Source organism: Paramisgurnus dabryanus, chromosome 15 (assembly GCF_030506205.2).
Source record: "Paramisgurnus dabryanus chromosome 15, PD_genome_1.1, whole genome shotgun sequence".
In the NCBI taxonomy this organism is placed as follows: Eukaryota; Metazoa; Chordata; class Actinopteri; order Cypriniformes; family Cobitidae; genus Paramisgurnus; species Paramisgurnus dabryanus.
In genome coordinates, this window is record NC_133351.1 from 11956036 (window position 1) to 11973910 (window position 17875).

At 36.3% G+C, this 17875-nt stretch overlaps 1 long non-coding RNA gene across 1 annotated transcript; it reads right to left on the reverse strand.

Moving 5' to 3' along the window:
* Positions 1–11571: 11571 nt before the first annotated feature.
* Positions 11572–14476, reverse strand: LOC135733079 (uncharacterized). The gene is made up of 5 exons (XR_010526883.2): positions 14369–14476; positions 13799–13831; positions 13478–13547; positions 13071–13205; positions 11572–11809 (listed from the first exon to the last, which is right to left on the reverse strand). It is a non-coding gene; the product is annotated as an uncharacterized lncRNA (long non-coding RNA).
* Between the last annotated feature and the right edge of the window lie 3399 nt (positions 14477–17875).

The following is a 17875-nucleotide window of genomic DNA, read 5'->3' on the forward strand; positions in this document are numbered from 1 at the left end:
CTCCTTCACTCCGCGCATTCAGATGGGCTTTCAGAGCGCGCACACACGAGCTAGAGAGAGAGAGAGAGAGAGAGAGAGAGAGAGAGAGAGAGAGAGAGAGAGAGAGAGAGAGAGAGAGAGAGAGAGAGAGATGGGGACAATAACGCAGTGTGAGCTCCTCTTGATTTTGATCGGTATCCAGCCACCTGACGCGGCGCAAAGGATGCAGGAGATCGTAACATGGGAAATTACGCGCCATTTATTAACCGTATCATATCTAGTTTGTCAATTAAGAAAGGTAGCTGAGACAACATAGCGGTGCCTTCATAAGAAAAATTGCTGTATGGTTCTATAAAGAACCACATCCAGAACCGAGTGTAGTGGAAAGTTGTTACAAACTATAAAAAGGTAAGAAAGAAAAGGTTCATTTTGGAATCCCTTTGGGGAACCAAAAATGATTCAGCTATGCCATAACAGAGAATTATTTTCAACATTTATTTTAACAGGTGTGAATAAGCTGATAATTTAATTTCTATTTCTTTGCAAGTGGGTGAATTATTGACTGGAGAAACCAATAAACAATTACGGATCAATTTTACCCATGCCTACGGTCAATGAAACAGTGTATTCCAATAGCCACCCTTTAACACTGATATATAGGCTACACAAACCATCGCATAACAAGCAATAACAGTCCAAGCTACATTCTAAATAACATTCGATTTCTGAATTATACAGGCAGAGGATGCACAACAGAACCTGACATTTGTCAAGTGATGATCTAACACAATACCAAAATACCAACGTCCACAAAATCAGACCATTACGACTCAATATGTGTAAAATATGTCGCATAGGCCATGCTAATATGGAGCAAAGCAATATTTTCTCTTATCTGTATTACCAAGTGACAGATAATTTTATATTAAAGGTATAGCGGAAGATTTTCGTTTTCCGGGTGGATCACCACTGTTATTGGTCATCCCAGATGTCAATCATTCTGATTATATGTTGACGTATAACCGTTGCACGTGCTCGCCTCTACGTTCGCTTTCTGCACATGCGCACTTTCACGTGTATGTGTGTTGTGCTACGGTTTCAACCATTCATTGAAGGTCGCGTTCTCACTATGTTTTTTTCAAAATGTCTGAGGGTTGCAAGAGAAAAAGTGTCTACGAATTGTATGACAAGAAGAGAAAGGACTATAAATAAAGAAACAAGACCAGATGTTTATGGGAGACTATTTCACACGCTGGCGTGAGCTAAAAGGACAGGTTGGGCTTCCCACGCGAAGTTTCTACTGGAAAGGTACATTTTGTCATGCTATTTGGAGAAATCCATTTAAAATCACTGCTGGTAAAAGTTGATGTAAGCTATGATTTGCGATGCTAGCCCTGGCACAAGTCACGAACCGCACAGACACGGTAAAAATGCCGACACAACTTGTAATCAGAGCGAAGAGAAGAACTGAGCTCCTGCATGCTCTCTCTCTGTCTCGTGCACGCGTTTAACAGGCGTTCCCTCTCGGGAGCATTTTTTAAAAAATATCGAGGGGCGGTTCTTTTAAATAATTCGGGAAAATCTTCCGCTATACCTTTAAAATACAATAGTTTGATAGGACAACAGTCAACCAGAAATTATAAGCATATAAAAGCTGATAAGCCTATTTATTTAACAATGCTCGATTATATGGTTAGTTGCTTTTTATTATTTCTATTTAGCAAAGTAATTGCCTACTGCCCACCATCTTATCAGAACAAATCTGCCACCCACCAGCTGAAAGCCACTGATGTATACAGCAAAGGTGGTCATTTTTGAAGATAAAATCACCTTAGGGCTTCAGCATCTGTATGGAGGAGGATGCGGTAGATCTTTACAACATTTTATACCATTGTAACAAATGCACATAACCCTCACAGATTTTATGGCATAAACATAATACCAAATGTTTGCTATTTAGAATGAATGTACAGGTTGCATGCCTTAATATTTAAAATGATTTATGAATTATGCCTGCATCAGTTGTGACATAACTTCTCCAACTCATTTGTTTGCCCAGAGCAAATCTAAATACGCCAGGACTTTCTGAATGATGCATCAGTGTTTAACGTTTGCATCTGTTTGTGTGTGCCAATGGTCAAGGCTGGCTGCATAATCATAAAAAAAAACATATAAAAATGTTATTTATATTACACACAACACTATAGACTGCATACATATTCACAGCCCATGGCTTGCTCTGGGAAAAGCACTTGTGCATGGGTGGCAATGACCCCATCCAGGGAACAAGCAGTTCAGAGGGCTATCAAGATGAAACGATCATCTATGCATCACAGCTGTTTGGAAAAAAAACCTTTCAAATGCACTTACAGTGATTTCTGCTTTCTCTGCTAACCTCTGTACCTGCATTTTCAACCATGTGAAGATAAATAACTGAGACATCTGTATTGTAAGAAGAACTGCAAAACCAGACAGCATATTCTCTGTGATCTGCAATACTTGTACATTCTCAGACTTCACTGCTTGATGTCTACTCAAACGTTTCTTTTGTTTTCTGTAACTAAGATAAAGCGCTGAGGTTTGACGAGAAGTAATTGAGCTTCTTTTTAAATAAAATGCCCCTTTCTTAAAGGTCGGCAATTAAAAGGATCTCTGGCTCTCCAAGCTAGCTTAAACAAGGTCCAGTGTCAAGCATCTATATTGTTTAGACTCCAGAGGGAGATGGTATCAAAATATTGGAATGAGTAAATAGGTCAATGATGCAAACCTCATTAGACAAGTTGCTCTGGCTTCATTATGAAGGTTGCAGTGCCTCTGACACATAACTCCAAAAACGCACTAATTAGAAAAGTATTACACATATTACATAAATAAACTTATTTAGTTAAGTATGCACAAGCAATGCACTAGTAAGTCATCATAGGAGTCGGTCACAGATATCCTGAAAAATGTGTAGGAGTAAAACTAGCATGAGCTCACGAAAATTCCTACATATTTTACAAGTTGGCTAATTCGTATGGATTCATACAAAGTTAATGGTGCAAAAAAGTATGATTGTCTTTAAAAACAAAACAATAACAAAACCCCACCCCTAACCCCAAAGTCACAGGGGTTAAGGCAAATCGTACATGAAGGTACGAATGTGGTCATATTAATTAATATGAATTAGCCACCGCATAAAATACGTACAAATTGCCAAGATATAACATTGGTAAAGCTTATAGGCCCAGTTTCACAGACAAGACTCAAGCCTTGTCCTAAACAAAATAAATAAAAACAATTTGCACTGACATCCTGTATATTAAAATAATATCAGTGTTATTGTTTTGTTACAAGATACACAATGTAACTATTTATAACTACTATAAACTCCTTAAATGTCCTAATTTAACTAAGGCATACTCCTAGCATAGTCTACGCCTTGTATGTGAAACAAGGCCTATATAAACATGTACCCCAGCTGTCACAAAAATGTACCGCCTTTCATAAAGTACAGCTTTGCACCTAAGGAGTTTATATACATATTTTTACTAAACGTATACATACCTAATACTAGTACATATTATGACCTTTATTAGGACCTATATTAGGTCCTTACAAAGAAATAGTATTTTATTAGGACCAGTATACTGCCCCAGTGACAGCTTGGGTACATATTTTGACCATGTTTTTTTTAACAGTGTAGACTGACATATACAAAAAAATGGCCAAAAAAATACATTTGCTGAAATATATTTTGGAATATGTTTGCAAAAATATTTTTTACTGATATATTATTTGGCCATTTCTGTATATGTTGAAACATATTTTAAAAATAAATGTTAAAGCATTAAAAAATATATTTAGGCCTCCATATATTTAAATCCTAGGAAATACACTAGTCAACATTTGAAGTGGATCAAAACCTTTCTTAAAAGTTGTCTAAAACCGCTACCCAATACCCGTTCTTGTCTTAGGACAACATTGATGAACATTTTTGATCCACTTCAAATGTTGACTAGTATATATTTGGAAGAAAAACCTTGTTACAAACCTGTAAACATAACGGTTTAAAAAAGGTTAAAATTAAATATATTTTCAACTTCAAAAATATATTTTATATAAAATGTACTTGTATTTAGCATATATTTAGCATTAGGCAAAAACTACATTTTTGCCATATGGGATGTAAAATTAGAAATATGCTTGGCCTTGAAATACATTTTGAAATATATATTGATATATGAATGTTAAAATCAAATATATTTCCAAATTAAAAATATATTCAAATGAGCATAACATTCTATAAAATGTAATTTAGCATTTATTTAATATATATTTTTGGTCAGAGAAATTTTTTTTTTCTGTATGTGACTCCACTAATGTATTTGCTTATGATTTTAATGCATAGCAATGTTTTGCACATTTATTTTATTTCATGGTTTTATTTATTTTATGGTCAGTCTTTTTCACTTTGGATATATTATTGCTTTAGGAGACATTTAGCCAGTGGCAGCTCGTGACTGCTCATCCGAGGGGCGCTAATTCAAAATAGTGTCATGTGTGTGGTTCCTTTTTCAAACTATGTGTTGCTGCGCATTGAGAGATCCTATGTGCATCACATGTTCTGCCAAATAAGTGCCTGCTGCACAGGCGTCAAAAACTTTTAGGATAAAAGAGATGCTCACGTTCACGAAATACATGCAAGACACTCCCTTAACAGTAAACTCTGATTACGCATGAGATTATGCAAGTATCTGGCAAACGCGAGCGTCTCTTTTATCATAAACCCTTTAGACGCGTCTGCAGCAGGCACTTATTTTGACAAGACACGTGTTGCACACAGGATCTCTCGAAGCGCAGAACACATATTTTGAAATAAGGAACCACACACAACAGGCTACATACATGTTGTGACAAACTTTGCATCGAGCGCCCTCGAAAAAAGAAGTCACCGGCCGCCACTGCATTTATCTTAATTTGATACAATCTAAAAATGCTGGGTTATTTTCAAACCAGAGGGGACAAGTAAATGAAAATGTTTATACCTGACTCAACAGCATTTTGGGTTAAAACAACCCAGCAAAGGGTAAATTACATTGGGTTCTTACCTTTTTGACCCAACGTGTTAAAAATAACTCTGCATTTTTAATAGTGTACTGTCTCAGTTTTACTGTAAATGAATCAATCATATTGACTTGCTTTCAAATCGAATAAAGTCATAATTGACTATTGCTCTGACGCTACTGCTTAGCATGTATAAATATTTTGTCAGGTTGGGATTTGGATCACCATCCCATTGTCTACCTCAGTCTGTCATCTCACCTTTAGCCTTAATTAGCAAACTAAGAACACACCGAGAATGAGAAATGCAAAAATGCAAAGCCCTTGTACTAATAATTATTCTAGTGATATCGTGGAGGGCTTTGCCCCTGTCAATAACAGTGATGCTCAGAGTGGACCTGCTCGAGTTTCACAGGCCCGCTCGCACATGTGTGAACATGACACCTGGTGCCCCGCTGACATCACACCAATGTTAAATCAGGACCCTCTGTGAATTTTGGCATACACTTGCATATACATGTGACATTGTGTACTCATGCCCCCATCTCAGCTTACATTTATGCTTTTATCCAAATCGATTCAATCTATGCACCTTTTTGTCAGTATTTGTGTTCCCTGGGGGGGAGCTACAGGAACACAATTCCTGAATAAAGAACATAATAACAGTATGGACTGACTGTACTGTATGTGTCCACTAACACGGAGTAAGCAAAGCTGCGTTGCCGATAATCCTTTGTTTTCTGGTGGGTTTACCACTTGAATCACATTGTGTTATTATATTTAATTCATATTTTAAATGCAGTTTGCTTTCATTGTGGATATGCTGTGGAAAGGTTAATTAAAAGTCTACTCGATTTGCATATTATGTGTACTGTAATCACGCACATATGACAACTATTGAGTGTGCATTAAAAGCAATCACAGACCACACTGAAGACAAAAACACTTGCTGTACATTTTTAAGCCCCCCACCCGCACCCACCCACTCACTAAGACAGCAGACCTTTGGGTTTGCTTTGAAATAGTAATCAAACAGCTTCTTCCACACTAATGGACACACAGGATGCATAATAAACTCACTGCTTAATAACATTGCTGATCTGTGGCTCCAGCATGAAATACAGCCCGAGGGCTCAGAAAAGTATATCTGGTAACTGCTGCAACATATATGTGTCAGTGAATGCACTTCAGGTTCTTGTTTGAGATGTGATTCTACAGAAGTTACACTAACAGACAGAGCTGTGTTGCGTTATAATGAAGCGGAGAGAGGCTGGCGAGCAGAATTTAAAATGAGCACGGAGCTTTCATGGGATTTCGGTAGTGTTGCAGTCTCGCTAAGCAGAATGATTCAAATGATGCTTCCCGAGGTCTTGTAGGGGTTGTTAATCATGGGCTGCGATGACAGCTGTTTGTTAAATGAATTGCTTCGGTATATAATGTAAATAAACAATTGTTTTAGTCTGCACCTTGGGATTGTTACATAGCTGCTGCAAAAGGTCTTCAACGGGATTTCATAGAAGAAGCATTCAGTGAAAGTCTTTTCACTACAAAGAACCTTCAGACGTTAAAGGGCACATAGTATGCCCATTTTTACAAGATGTAATATAAGTCTCGGGTGTGCCTACAATGTGTCTGTAAAGTTTCAGCTCAAAATACCCCATGGATCATTTATTATAGCATGCCAAAAATGCCCCTTTTTGGGTGGGAGCAAAAAGCAGATGAGCTACAGCTTCTCACTTCCTTACCAACAGACAGTGAGCAGTTTCAGATAAAGAGCTTTAAATGGTCCTATTCACGATTTCCTTTGGTGTGTAGGTGTGTATTAGTAGTTGTTAACGATATGCAAAAGGTACATAACCCAAAGTAAACACTCTCAGAAATAAAAATACAAAGTTTTCACTGGGACAGTACCCTTTCAAAAAGGTACACCTTTAAGAGTGCATAGTACTCCTTTAAAGGTACATGTTGGTATTCAAAGATACATATTTGTACCTAAATGGTACATATTAGGACCTTTTTTAAAGGGTACTTCCCCAGTGACGGCTTTTGTACCTTTATATTTGACAGTGAACGATGACGCGAGTCAATCTCTTTTCTTGGACTACAACAAACATAAGGATTAGGCAAAAGTTTACTTCCTGGGATTGGTGATGTAGAGAAGCCCGACATTATCAGAATTCCTGCTTCGAACTCACAACCTGTAAATTAACTCCTATTTGAAATGCATTATGACCGAATCTTTCAAACATGGTAAGGAGCGTCACATTTCCGGCTGACGTCAGAGGTATTCAGACCAATCACAACGTACAGATTAATTGGCCAATCAGGGACACAGAGCTTTTCAAATCTGTGCATTTCAGGAAGAGAGTGAAATTTTGGAGCTACAAAAATTTACGGTATGTGGAAAATAATGTGTTTCTTAACCATAAACCCCACATGAAAAAATACTGTAGTATACTTTAGTATTTGCTTCAGTAAACTGTAGTAAATTATATTATATTGTAGTATCGATTACACATACTATAGTATGAACTAGTAAACTGATCAACTGTAGTAAGTACCATATTATAGTGTATTGTAGTATACTATAGGATATTATATTATTTACTAGAGAAATTTTAAATTTCCTATAGTAAGTTTACCATAAATTGCTACAGTATTTTAATACAGTTTAATTTAATATAGAATGGTTCAAAAATACTAGTATTTGCTAAAGTAATTTTACTTCATTTCTTATATGAATTACTATAGTATTTTAATACAGTTTACTATCTTTATTGTAGTATGTTTAAAAAAAACTATTTTATTTACTAGAGTAAATTTACTACATTTTTCTATGGTAATTTTACAATAATATACTATAGTATTTTTTATTTGGGACCACACGAAAACATTGTATTATACCAAATACACAAAATAACGGTTTTTAGCAATGAAATAGGTGCTCTTTAAAATAGATCAGATTCCTGTCAATAGGGACAATAGTATCTAAAGCCGCATTAGTGCTACAATGGTCTAACAAACACATTAAACCCCTTAACATTCCTGAAAAAGGCAAAAAGCCTAAAAAGGACAGAAATTGTACCTGCTGTGACATGTTTAGATTTTTGTTTTTGAGTTTTTGGGTTAAAAAAGCTTTAGAGTAAAATTAACCAGTCAGTCAGTGAGCATGTGTGGAGCTTTGTTTTTGTGATGTCACATTAACAAGCGAATCAAAGCAGCATGTCTAATAAGACTGCTTTGGTTTAACAGGGATTAAAAAAGTAGAGTGTGGATTTTTTTTCATTGTAGGGTTGTTGTGTTCACACACTGCTGCCAACACACATTTATGCCCAAACACCTTGTAAAAGGGGATTTTGTGTAATATGTGCCCTTTAAAGGTTCTTTATTGAGGCATACAGCTAACAATTGTTCTTTAATGGCATTGTGGACTCTTGAAAAAATGAAAGGTGCTTAAAAGTTTCTTCACAGTGATGCCATAGAAGAACCATTTTTGCTCTTCAGGGGAACCATTTAGTCAAACCATTTCTTTCATACATCCAAAGAACAGTTTTTCACTACAAATTACATTTTTTGAAACAGAAAGGTTCTTCGGATGTTAAAGGTTCTTTATGTAACCATTAAGCCAATAAAGGTTCTCCTGTTGCATCATGAAGCACACATGTGACAAGCTGTTCACAATGATAGATTCTGTGTGCACATTCATATTATGGTTAAGGAAGAACTCAAATTAAATAACAGGTCTTTATCAAATTTAAACATGACCTCTCCACGGAGTAGGTCTGTCTGTTATTAAATTGTCTCTTGAAATGCAATAAGAGTAGTTGGATATCTATCTCATATCTTCCTGTCACAAGTATTTATCTCTTTAAACATCTCTACCAAACAGTTTGAATGTATAATAATACAACTCAAGCCGTTATTAAAACCAAACTAGGATATAGGCCAAGCATAACATAGTACATTGCACTATAGTCTTGCATAAATTACGTGCTTTTTAAAGTTCTAACAAGACCTGCTATTCTGTTTGCTTATGTGTGACATCCATTATTTAGATAATTAGATGCAACATTAGTCTGTGCCCCTCGCACTGTGCACATGCAGACACACAAACAAGCATGCATTAATCTGTAAGTTAGGTTTCTCGCCGTGCACACACAAACAGTCACACACAGGGACGTGCACAGCCATGCACTGAAAAATGTCTGACTTAATACTGCCATCTACAGAAACCGATGGATCTTAGTCATAAAATCTCCCCGCAATTCTTCAAGTTTATGACTTCAGAACTGAATGAGGAAAGTAATGTGCATTACTTCATGGCCTTGAAAGCTGAGATGACAAATATGGACAAAGAAAAAAAGACAATATTTCATTCACACAGCACAGTTACACTATGGGGCTAAAATGAGGCATGGCAGCAGAGTTCTTGTATAATATAATATATATTACTTGCTGTACTTCAATCTAGTTAATATATTTGGCACTTGTTTGCCCATAGGAAATAAATAACCAAAATGATATCTCCTTACATCTCAATTTTGACCTTGACAGCAATAAGATTAAATGGAGAGTAAATGGACACTGTTCTCATTTCTTATTTCTAAAAATTTTAAAGAAAATGGAGAATGGATGGGTCTCAACAATGTTTCAAACTGTGCTCTGACTGGCAACCCAGCAAGCAATAGCTGTTATTTCAAAGTCTAGGTTAAATAAACCCAAAATAGTCTGGCTATGAGTGGCCCACTTCAAGCCAAAATAAACTTGAATTTGATTACATGTTGTTTTTTGTCAAAATTAATTGTAAGATGTATGCTATTCCATCATGTAACCAAAGTCAACATTGGTTTTATTTCTTATTTTCATTTTATTCATTTCTGGGCTATGGTTAGACATCTAGTTCAAAGACAGCCCAGATTTTGATTTGTTTAGCTTAGACGTCTGTATTTGGACAACTGTTAGACGTCTTTCAAAATGCTAAATTCCTTAGTGGGAATAAACCAAAGTCTGTAAAAAAACAGAAACATCAATATATTATTACACAATATATTACCATATATTGTCTGAGGTATTCCACAATAGTGCATGCCATTTAATACTTGTGTCTATTTTTATTTTAAAGAAATCTTTAGAGAAACATCTAAAACAAAGTAGACTTCCTAGGTTATGGCTTTATATAATTATATATCAACCCAGTCTCACGGAGTTGCGTATATATACCACGAAGTGTGAAAATCGTGCAAAACATATGCATATGAGCATTCTTTAATAAAGTTGGCCCATATTGATAGGATAGCATCTTGCAGTTGATAGAGATTTGTGGGATGCACATCAAGGGCATTAAGCTCCCGTTCCACCACATCCCAAAGATGCTTTATTGGGTTCAGATCTGGTGACTGTGGGGGCCATTTTAGTACAGTGAACTCATTGTCATGTTCAAGAAACCAATTTGAAATGATTCGAGCTTTGTCACATGGTGCATTATCCTGCTGGAAGTAGCTATCAGAGGATGGGTACATGGTGGTCATAAAGGGACGGACATGGTCAGAAACAATTCTCAGGTAGGCTGTGGCCTAAAGTGTGCCAAGAAAACATCCCCACACCATTACACGACAGCTCGTGCAAATTGTAGCCTCTTTTTCCTATTAGTAGTGGAGATGAGTGGTACCCAGTGGGGTCTTCTGCTGTTGTAGCCCATCCGTCACAAGGTTTTGCGTGCTGTGGCTTCACAAATGCTTTGCTGCATACCTCGGTTGTAACGAGTCAAAGTTGCTCTTCTATCAGCTTGAATCAGTCTGCCCATTCTTCTCTAGCATCAACAAGGCATTTCCACCCACAAGACTGCCACATACTGGATGTTTTTCCCTTTTCACACCATTCTTTGTAAACCCTAGAAATGGATGTGCGTGAAAATCCCAGTAACTGAGTAGATTGTGAAATACTCAGACCGGCCCATCTGGCACCAACAACCATGCCTCACTCAAAATTGCTTAAATCACCTTTCTTTCCCATTCTGACATTCAGTTTGGAGTTCAGGAGATTGTCTTGACCAGGACCACACCCCTAAATGCATTGAAGCAACTGCCATGTGATTGGTTGATTAGATAAATATATATATATATATATATATATATATATATATATATATGTATATATATACACTGTAAAAAGAATACTGTGAAAAATACAGTAACTTGCTGGCAGCAATTAGCTAGTAAGTTGCTGTATTTCATTTCACAGTACTCTTACTGTAAATGTAACTGCAGTAAAATTAAAATTACTGTGAACTCTTTTACAGTAATAATCACAGTACTGTATTTCATAACTACTACTGTAATAGGGATTACTGCATTTATTTTGTGTACTGTAAAATGAAGACACTGTTTGTCACCAAAATGCCATTTATTTTCTCACTTTAAATTACACAAATTCATAAATTTAAAATAGCATAGCATACATTTTTTTCAACATGTTACATTTTTTCTGTGAACATCTGAAAACTTTTCTGAACACATACATTTTTTTTTAATATGTTAACATTTTTCTGTGAATATTTCATTTAATTTCAACACTTCATACAAAAACACTTTCCTGAACACACAAAACAATCAATATTTATTAAAATGTTTCTGGTAAATTACAAATGCATAAAAATTAAATGATTTACATTTACAGCAGGATTTCAAACCTGAATATTGTTTTTTCTCCAAGACGTTTTTTTTTTTCAGAACTATTATTCTTTTAAAACTGGACCTGAACTAGTTGACTTCCTGGGCTGGACTCTACCCTGTAGTGAAAGAAATTGACTATTAATGTAAAAGTTTATAAGCAAGACAGATGGGTTGATGACATATACATAAAAGTTTACTTCACAGTGTTTTAAAGGTGCGGTGTGTAATTTCAAGAAGGATCTCTTGACAGAAATGCAAAATAATATACAAAACTTGATTATCAGGGGTATATAAAGACCTTTCATAATGAACCGTTATGTGTTTATTGCCTTAGAATGAGACCTTTTAACTACATACTACACAGAGGGTCCCCTTACATGGAAGCCGCCATTTTGTGCAGCCATGTTTCTACAGAAGCCCTTAATGGACAAACTTTTTTACTAAGTTGTCTCCAACTATGACATGTTTGTCCGGTGGCAGCTACCGTAGCTTCTCTATGTGTTTCAAAAGCAAGAGGTGAGCAGTGGACTGAGCAGTTGGTTGCAATTCACAACTTCACCACTAGATGCCGCTAAAATTTACACACTGCACCTTTAAATAAACAATTTTTATTTTTTTATATGCTCTGTTGGTGGTTTGTGGAGTAAAATCTAATTTTTATTATTTAATAACCGTCTACATTAAAGGCGGAGTGCACAATGTTTGAAAAACGCTTTGGAAAAGGAGACGGGCCGACTACCAAAACACACTTAAAGCCAATCAGCAGTAAGGAGCATGTCTACTAACCGACATCCTTGCTGGGTTGCGTATGTGTGAGGCGGGTCTTTTAAAAGAAGGTCCAGATTCTATTGGGGTAGGGGCGTGTTTGTTTAGGTGATTTCAAATATCAACATTGGCTTTCAAACATTGTGCACTCCGCCTTTAATACTATTATAAAATTATACATGAATATCCCACATTTCTGCCACAATCCCATGTTTACAGTTAGTGATACAACAGTGAAATTTATGGTAAATATTTGTTGATTTGTGAATGGAAAAGTATTGTTTCACTCGACGCGCCAAACACATATTTTGAAATGACGAACCACACACATGACGGGCTACATACATGTTGTGACAAACTTCGCATCGTGCGCCCTCGAAAAAAGAAGTCACCGGCCGCCACTGCATTAGACTAGCTGTGCTGCTTTTCTACCGTTTGCATGGTGAGTTAAATTAACCGTTTGATGTTTAACAATAGCACAACAGTTGATATAAACAAAAATAAACACTTTAAGAAGTATTTTACAAATCGGGTAGTTGGTTAAAGAATGAGTACTCAAATATTTGTTCCCATTCCTAGTCAAAACTATATAAAAAACAAATAAGTGCTGACCTCTGGATAAATTCCAATGTAGTGGCTGCATCATACATGGCTAGAGCAGAAGTGAAATCACAACGGTCACTCAATTGGAGGAGAACTCTGCCCTCGATGGGAAGCATCCATTTTTTGCCCCCAGAATGGACTCTCCTAAAAAATATTAAATAAAAGTTGACATTGCACAGTATTCAATCTGATATGGTTTACTATTTTACATAAGCAAAATTTATTGAAAACACTAGCCCTACATAACTACCTCTTTCTTTATTAGATCAATAACCACTAGAGATTTTTGGAATGTATGTGCAAGATGACATAAAACTTTGTTCACACCACACAGTGACTCGATACAAATATGCTTTATAGATGAAGTAACCCTTAAAATTGGCATCTATTGTGTTTGTCGAGTGCTGGGATCTTACCGAGCATGATGAGCCTTGGAGTGCTTGGCAGAGAAATCTGGGCCTCAGCATCTGTTTAGGTGGAAGTTTCCTGTAACACAAAATAAACAAACTAATAAAAACTATTAGAAATCACAAGTACAATATTCATAAGAGAAAAAGTGTGTCAATACTGTACAAAAATAACTTGCATCAACCAAGAGAAAAACAGCTTCTTCCTGTTGCATGGTTTCTGTGCACTTTAACATGTTTGATATATTAAGATATATATAAATCATAGAATAAACAACATTGCTTGCATTTGAAAATCATCATGCATGCCAGTTCATGTAACTTATGTACCTGGAACAATGGTCGATGGCTCTTGTCTGCAGTCTGAAAGGGAAAAAAAGAGGTGAATAAAAGAACGAGTAAGATCTCGAAATATCTTAATACAGTGCGAGAATATTATAATACTATAATATATATACACAATTTCAAACTATTTTGAATTCAGCAATGCTAACGTTAGGTACTCTTTAATCAAATAAAAGACGTTATAAATGTAATGTCGCCAGATAAGACAAATATTTATACAATGCTCCCAAAAGTCGGGTATAACGCTTCAAATTAGGCTATTAACAATCTAACGTTATAGTTTCTGCAGTTTTACCTCCAATGAAGTTCAGAAAAATCGTGAAATTATGAATAATGTGTGTTATTGTGTTTTCTTTCGAATCGGCTCGCTTAACTTTATGTCCGTTTCCTCAGGCAGCAACGTAAGCGAGCAAGAGAAAAAAAACGAGAGATTTAAACGAATATCGCGCCAATAAATACAAAAATACACACTTTTAAATTAATTTTGGTTCACAGTGCTAACGCTATAATTAAATTAAAGACGTTATAAATGTAATGTTGCCGGATAAGTCTTACCTCATATCTCCTCAGCTGCGTTTTCTTTCAGCTCGAGAGACTGGTTTCAGCCTGCGGAGGTCGTCGCACTCGCATATGCAGGGTCCATACGTCATCAACCCTGGGTTATTTAAGTTAACTGACCATTAGATTCGCAAGTCAGAAGCATATTAAACAATTTACTATTAACTTAGAATAACAGTCAACTTTATAATTGTTAATATTCTAAAACAAGACAGTTTTGATGACGTATGCAGCCGAGAAATGCGACCTCTGGAGGCTGCAGCCTTCGCATTGAGACATGGCCAATTACTTTTATTATTAAATTATTATCCTTCTCTTAACTTTGACGTTATAAAATGTTGCCATACTAGAAAATATATCGAAATCCTGCAGAAATATATATTTGTGGTAATAAAATTGCAAAATGCACACACAAGACGGGTTTACTAGGAAGTGTGCCGCTCATTACTCCTCTCTCTCATGCACTCTTAAAGTTGAACAAACAGGTGACTTTACAAGAGTAAACTTTGGAATTAAATTAGCAAATTTACCTTTCTGAAGTAAAAATTCAGATGAAAGTGTGGAATCTCGTGGCTTTCCTTGGCTGAAGAAAAAAATCCTCTAGAAATTGCTGTATTCTGATTCACAGAAAAAATATTTTTACTGTAGAATTTACCCGCCGTTGAAAAAAGACCATGATGCTTTGGAGATCTACAGCAACTTGCTGTATACAAGTTCTACAGTAAGCATTTGCTCATTTTACAGTAATAATGCTGTGAAAACTACAGAAATTTGTTACAGTGTATATACACATTAACAGTCTCTCTTCTTATCAGTATTTCATATCGTTATCTCTCTCTCTCTCTCTCTCTCTCTCTCTCTCTCTCTCTCTCTCTCTCTCTCCCTCTCTCTCTGTGAGTGATCCAATGGAACTGTCCGTGAAAACCTCAAGAAAGAGCGAGGCTTTGGTGCAGTGTAGCACAGTGGGGTGTAATGAATGAAGGATATTTTAATACCACCACAATGTAGGTTTTAGCTGGGTTAGTCATTTCGTTCATTGCTGGATGTCTTTGATTCGCTGTCCAGTATGCTATAGCGAAGTTCTTTATGAAAGGAATCGTGTCAGAGCAGACTCCCCTCACTCGTACTCTGCTGTGTGGTAATGAGGCTTTATCACTTCGCCTGTGACAGACCTGTTACTCTCCTCTACTGCCCTATAATAAAGCTTGGCCGAGCTCCAGTGTGAACCGAACTGGCCTATGATGCCAAAGAGACGGACAGATGATGCTCAGTGGAATTGAAATTTTACCTCAAGGTATTTTCTCTGATCTGCACTTAGGCACTCACGGGCGACCAAACGTACACGCAGGGACAGACGCTCTCAGAATTTACCTCCATGTGCCCCACCATCGATTGGTTATGGATGAGGAGTTTCGCTGGAGGCTGAGACAGGATCCAGAGCACAATCACGTTTGGTCATCCTGGTGAGCAAAAAGAACTACAGATAGAGCAAAGAGAGACAGACGGATAAAAGTGCATGTGTGAGAAAAAGCCTTAGAGACAAGAATGAGAAGATGAGTGTTGGGCCCGGGGACAAAGCCAGTGTTAGATACTTCACTAATGACTAATGAATCCTTGTTCTGCACTGATTGAGATCAAGAGGAACCGGACGGCAAGCCTGCAGGGGTCAGCAATGAGTAAGGACCCTCTGCCTTCTACGATCAAACCTCTTTGCAACCAATCTCTATCCATCTGTCTGATCGTGCTACCTTCTCTCACAATATCTATTTTTTATCGAATCACTTCACACAGCTTAAACCCTCCAGCAGCTCACATCAGAAGCTTCTAAAATGTACGAATACTTTAAGGGATTCAATATCGGAAGTTCTGATTTGTGGTTTTGTTGGTGAAAGTGGTGAAAGGTGGAAAACAACATTTTTTAAAGAATGAGCTAGTGAGCCTAAATTTTGGCAAGAGGAATGTAAAGTACTCCTCCTGAAGTGAGAGAGAAAAAGAGAGAGAGATTTTGTAGGTGCAATGTTTTAAATCAAAAGCTTTTAAAAACATAAAAACTGAGTAAACTAGCATTATTCAGATAGGAATCAGTGTCTATAAACTTAGTTTGACATTTTTATGGCTGTGAGATATCTACATAACAAAACACATTAAATTAAATTGTATACCTAATATAATTATCTGATGTAAAAAATGAACCGTCATACCTGAAACTGCAACTTTACCCATGTACCAGATTTCTGAACTGTTACTTCAACCAGAAAAGTTGCAAAAAATAAATCCACAATAAAGCACCAGACTTGAAGTCCCTTTAAGAAACACTCTGTTCTTGGCTGCTACAGTATATTGGCAACCCCCTCTGGCAGCTATATCAGTCATACCAAGTATTAGAAAGAGAGAAGACAGATATCTTTAAATTGCTTATTAAGTTCACAATAAAACAACATTTCCAACCAACAGTATTAAATCTGGACATGAACAGAACCATAAGTTCTGTTTCTGAAGCTCAGAATTTTTTTTTTTTAATGTCTCCAGCTACTGCGCATGCGCACAGCTTGGCAAGTGCTTCACACAACAGTCTGAAGCAGTCTTTAGAGATTCGTTGGTCTTAAGGACTTTTACTGGAAGATGTATCGATCATTGCACTATTTCCTGTTTATAATAATAGGACTGTGGCATCTAGAAAATCTATAATTTTTGACCAGACAGCTAAACAAGAGATGCAGTTTTGAATATGGCATACTGCGAAGGTCAAAACAATTTTACTTTAATCAAATAGTAAGGCATTTCTTATTTTCTTGACTTTTGTATTTAAATATAAATAATGGCTTTTTTAACAAAATAACATTCTGGTTATTATTATAAAAATAGGACGAAAGCCAAATTCTAAAATGACAATACAAAATTAGCAAAATGATCAAATATGGTGTGTCTCAAAACTGCTATAACTTAGTTAGTCATAGACATAGATTATTGTGTTGTTTCATAATTTAAAGGTGTACTGTGTAACTTTTAGAAGGATCCAATGCTATCTCACAAGAATTCATAAATAATTTTCAAGTTGGCTCATTAATATTAATTAATACGACCACATTCATAAATTTTGGTACGATGTATATATCTATGGTCTCAGACGATGACGTGTTTGTCCTCTGGTGGCTACCGTAGCTTCACTATGCATTTCAAAGGGGAGGGGTCATAGATATGTACACCAGCACTGTGTCCCAAACCGCCTACTTCCATACTATATAGTAGGCAAAGAGTACGAGAAGTAGTGCTTTTCGCCTTCTATATAGTATGGAAGTAGGCGGTTTCAATCAATCAATCAACATTTATTTATACAGCCCTTTACAACACTCAAGGTGAACCAAAGTGCTTTCCAATAAAAACAAAACAATCAAAACAATAAATAAAAACCTTCAACAAGAAATATATAAATACACAAAAATACACATAGTGTCACGACAATTGCTAGACATTAAAAGCCAGTCTAAATAAATAAGTTTTAAG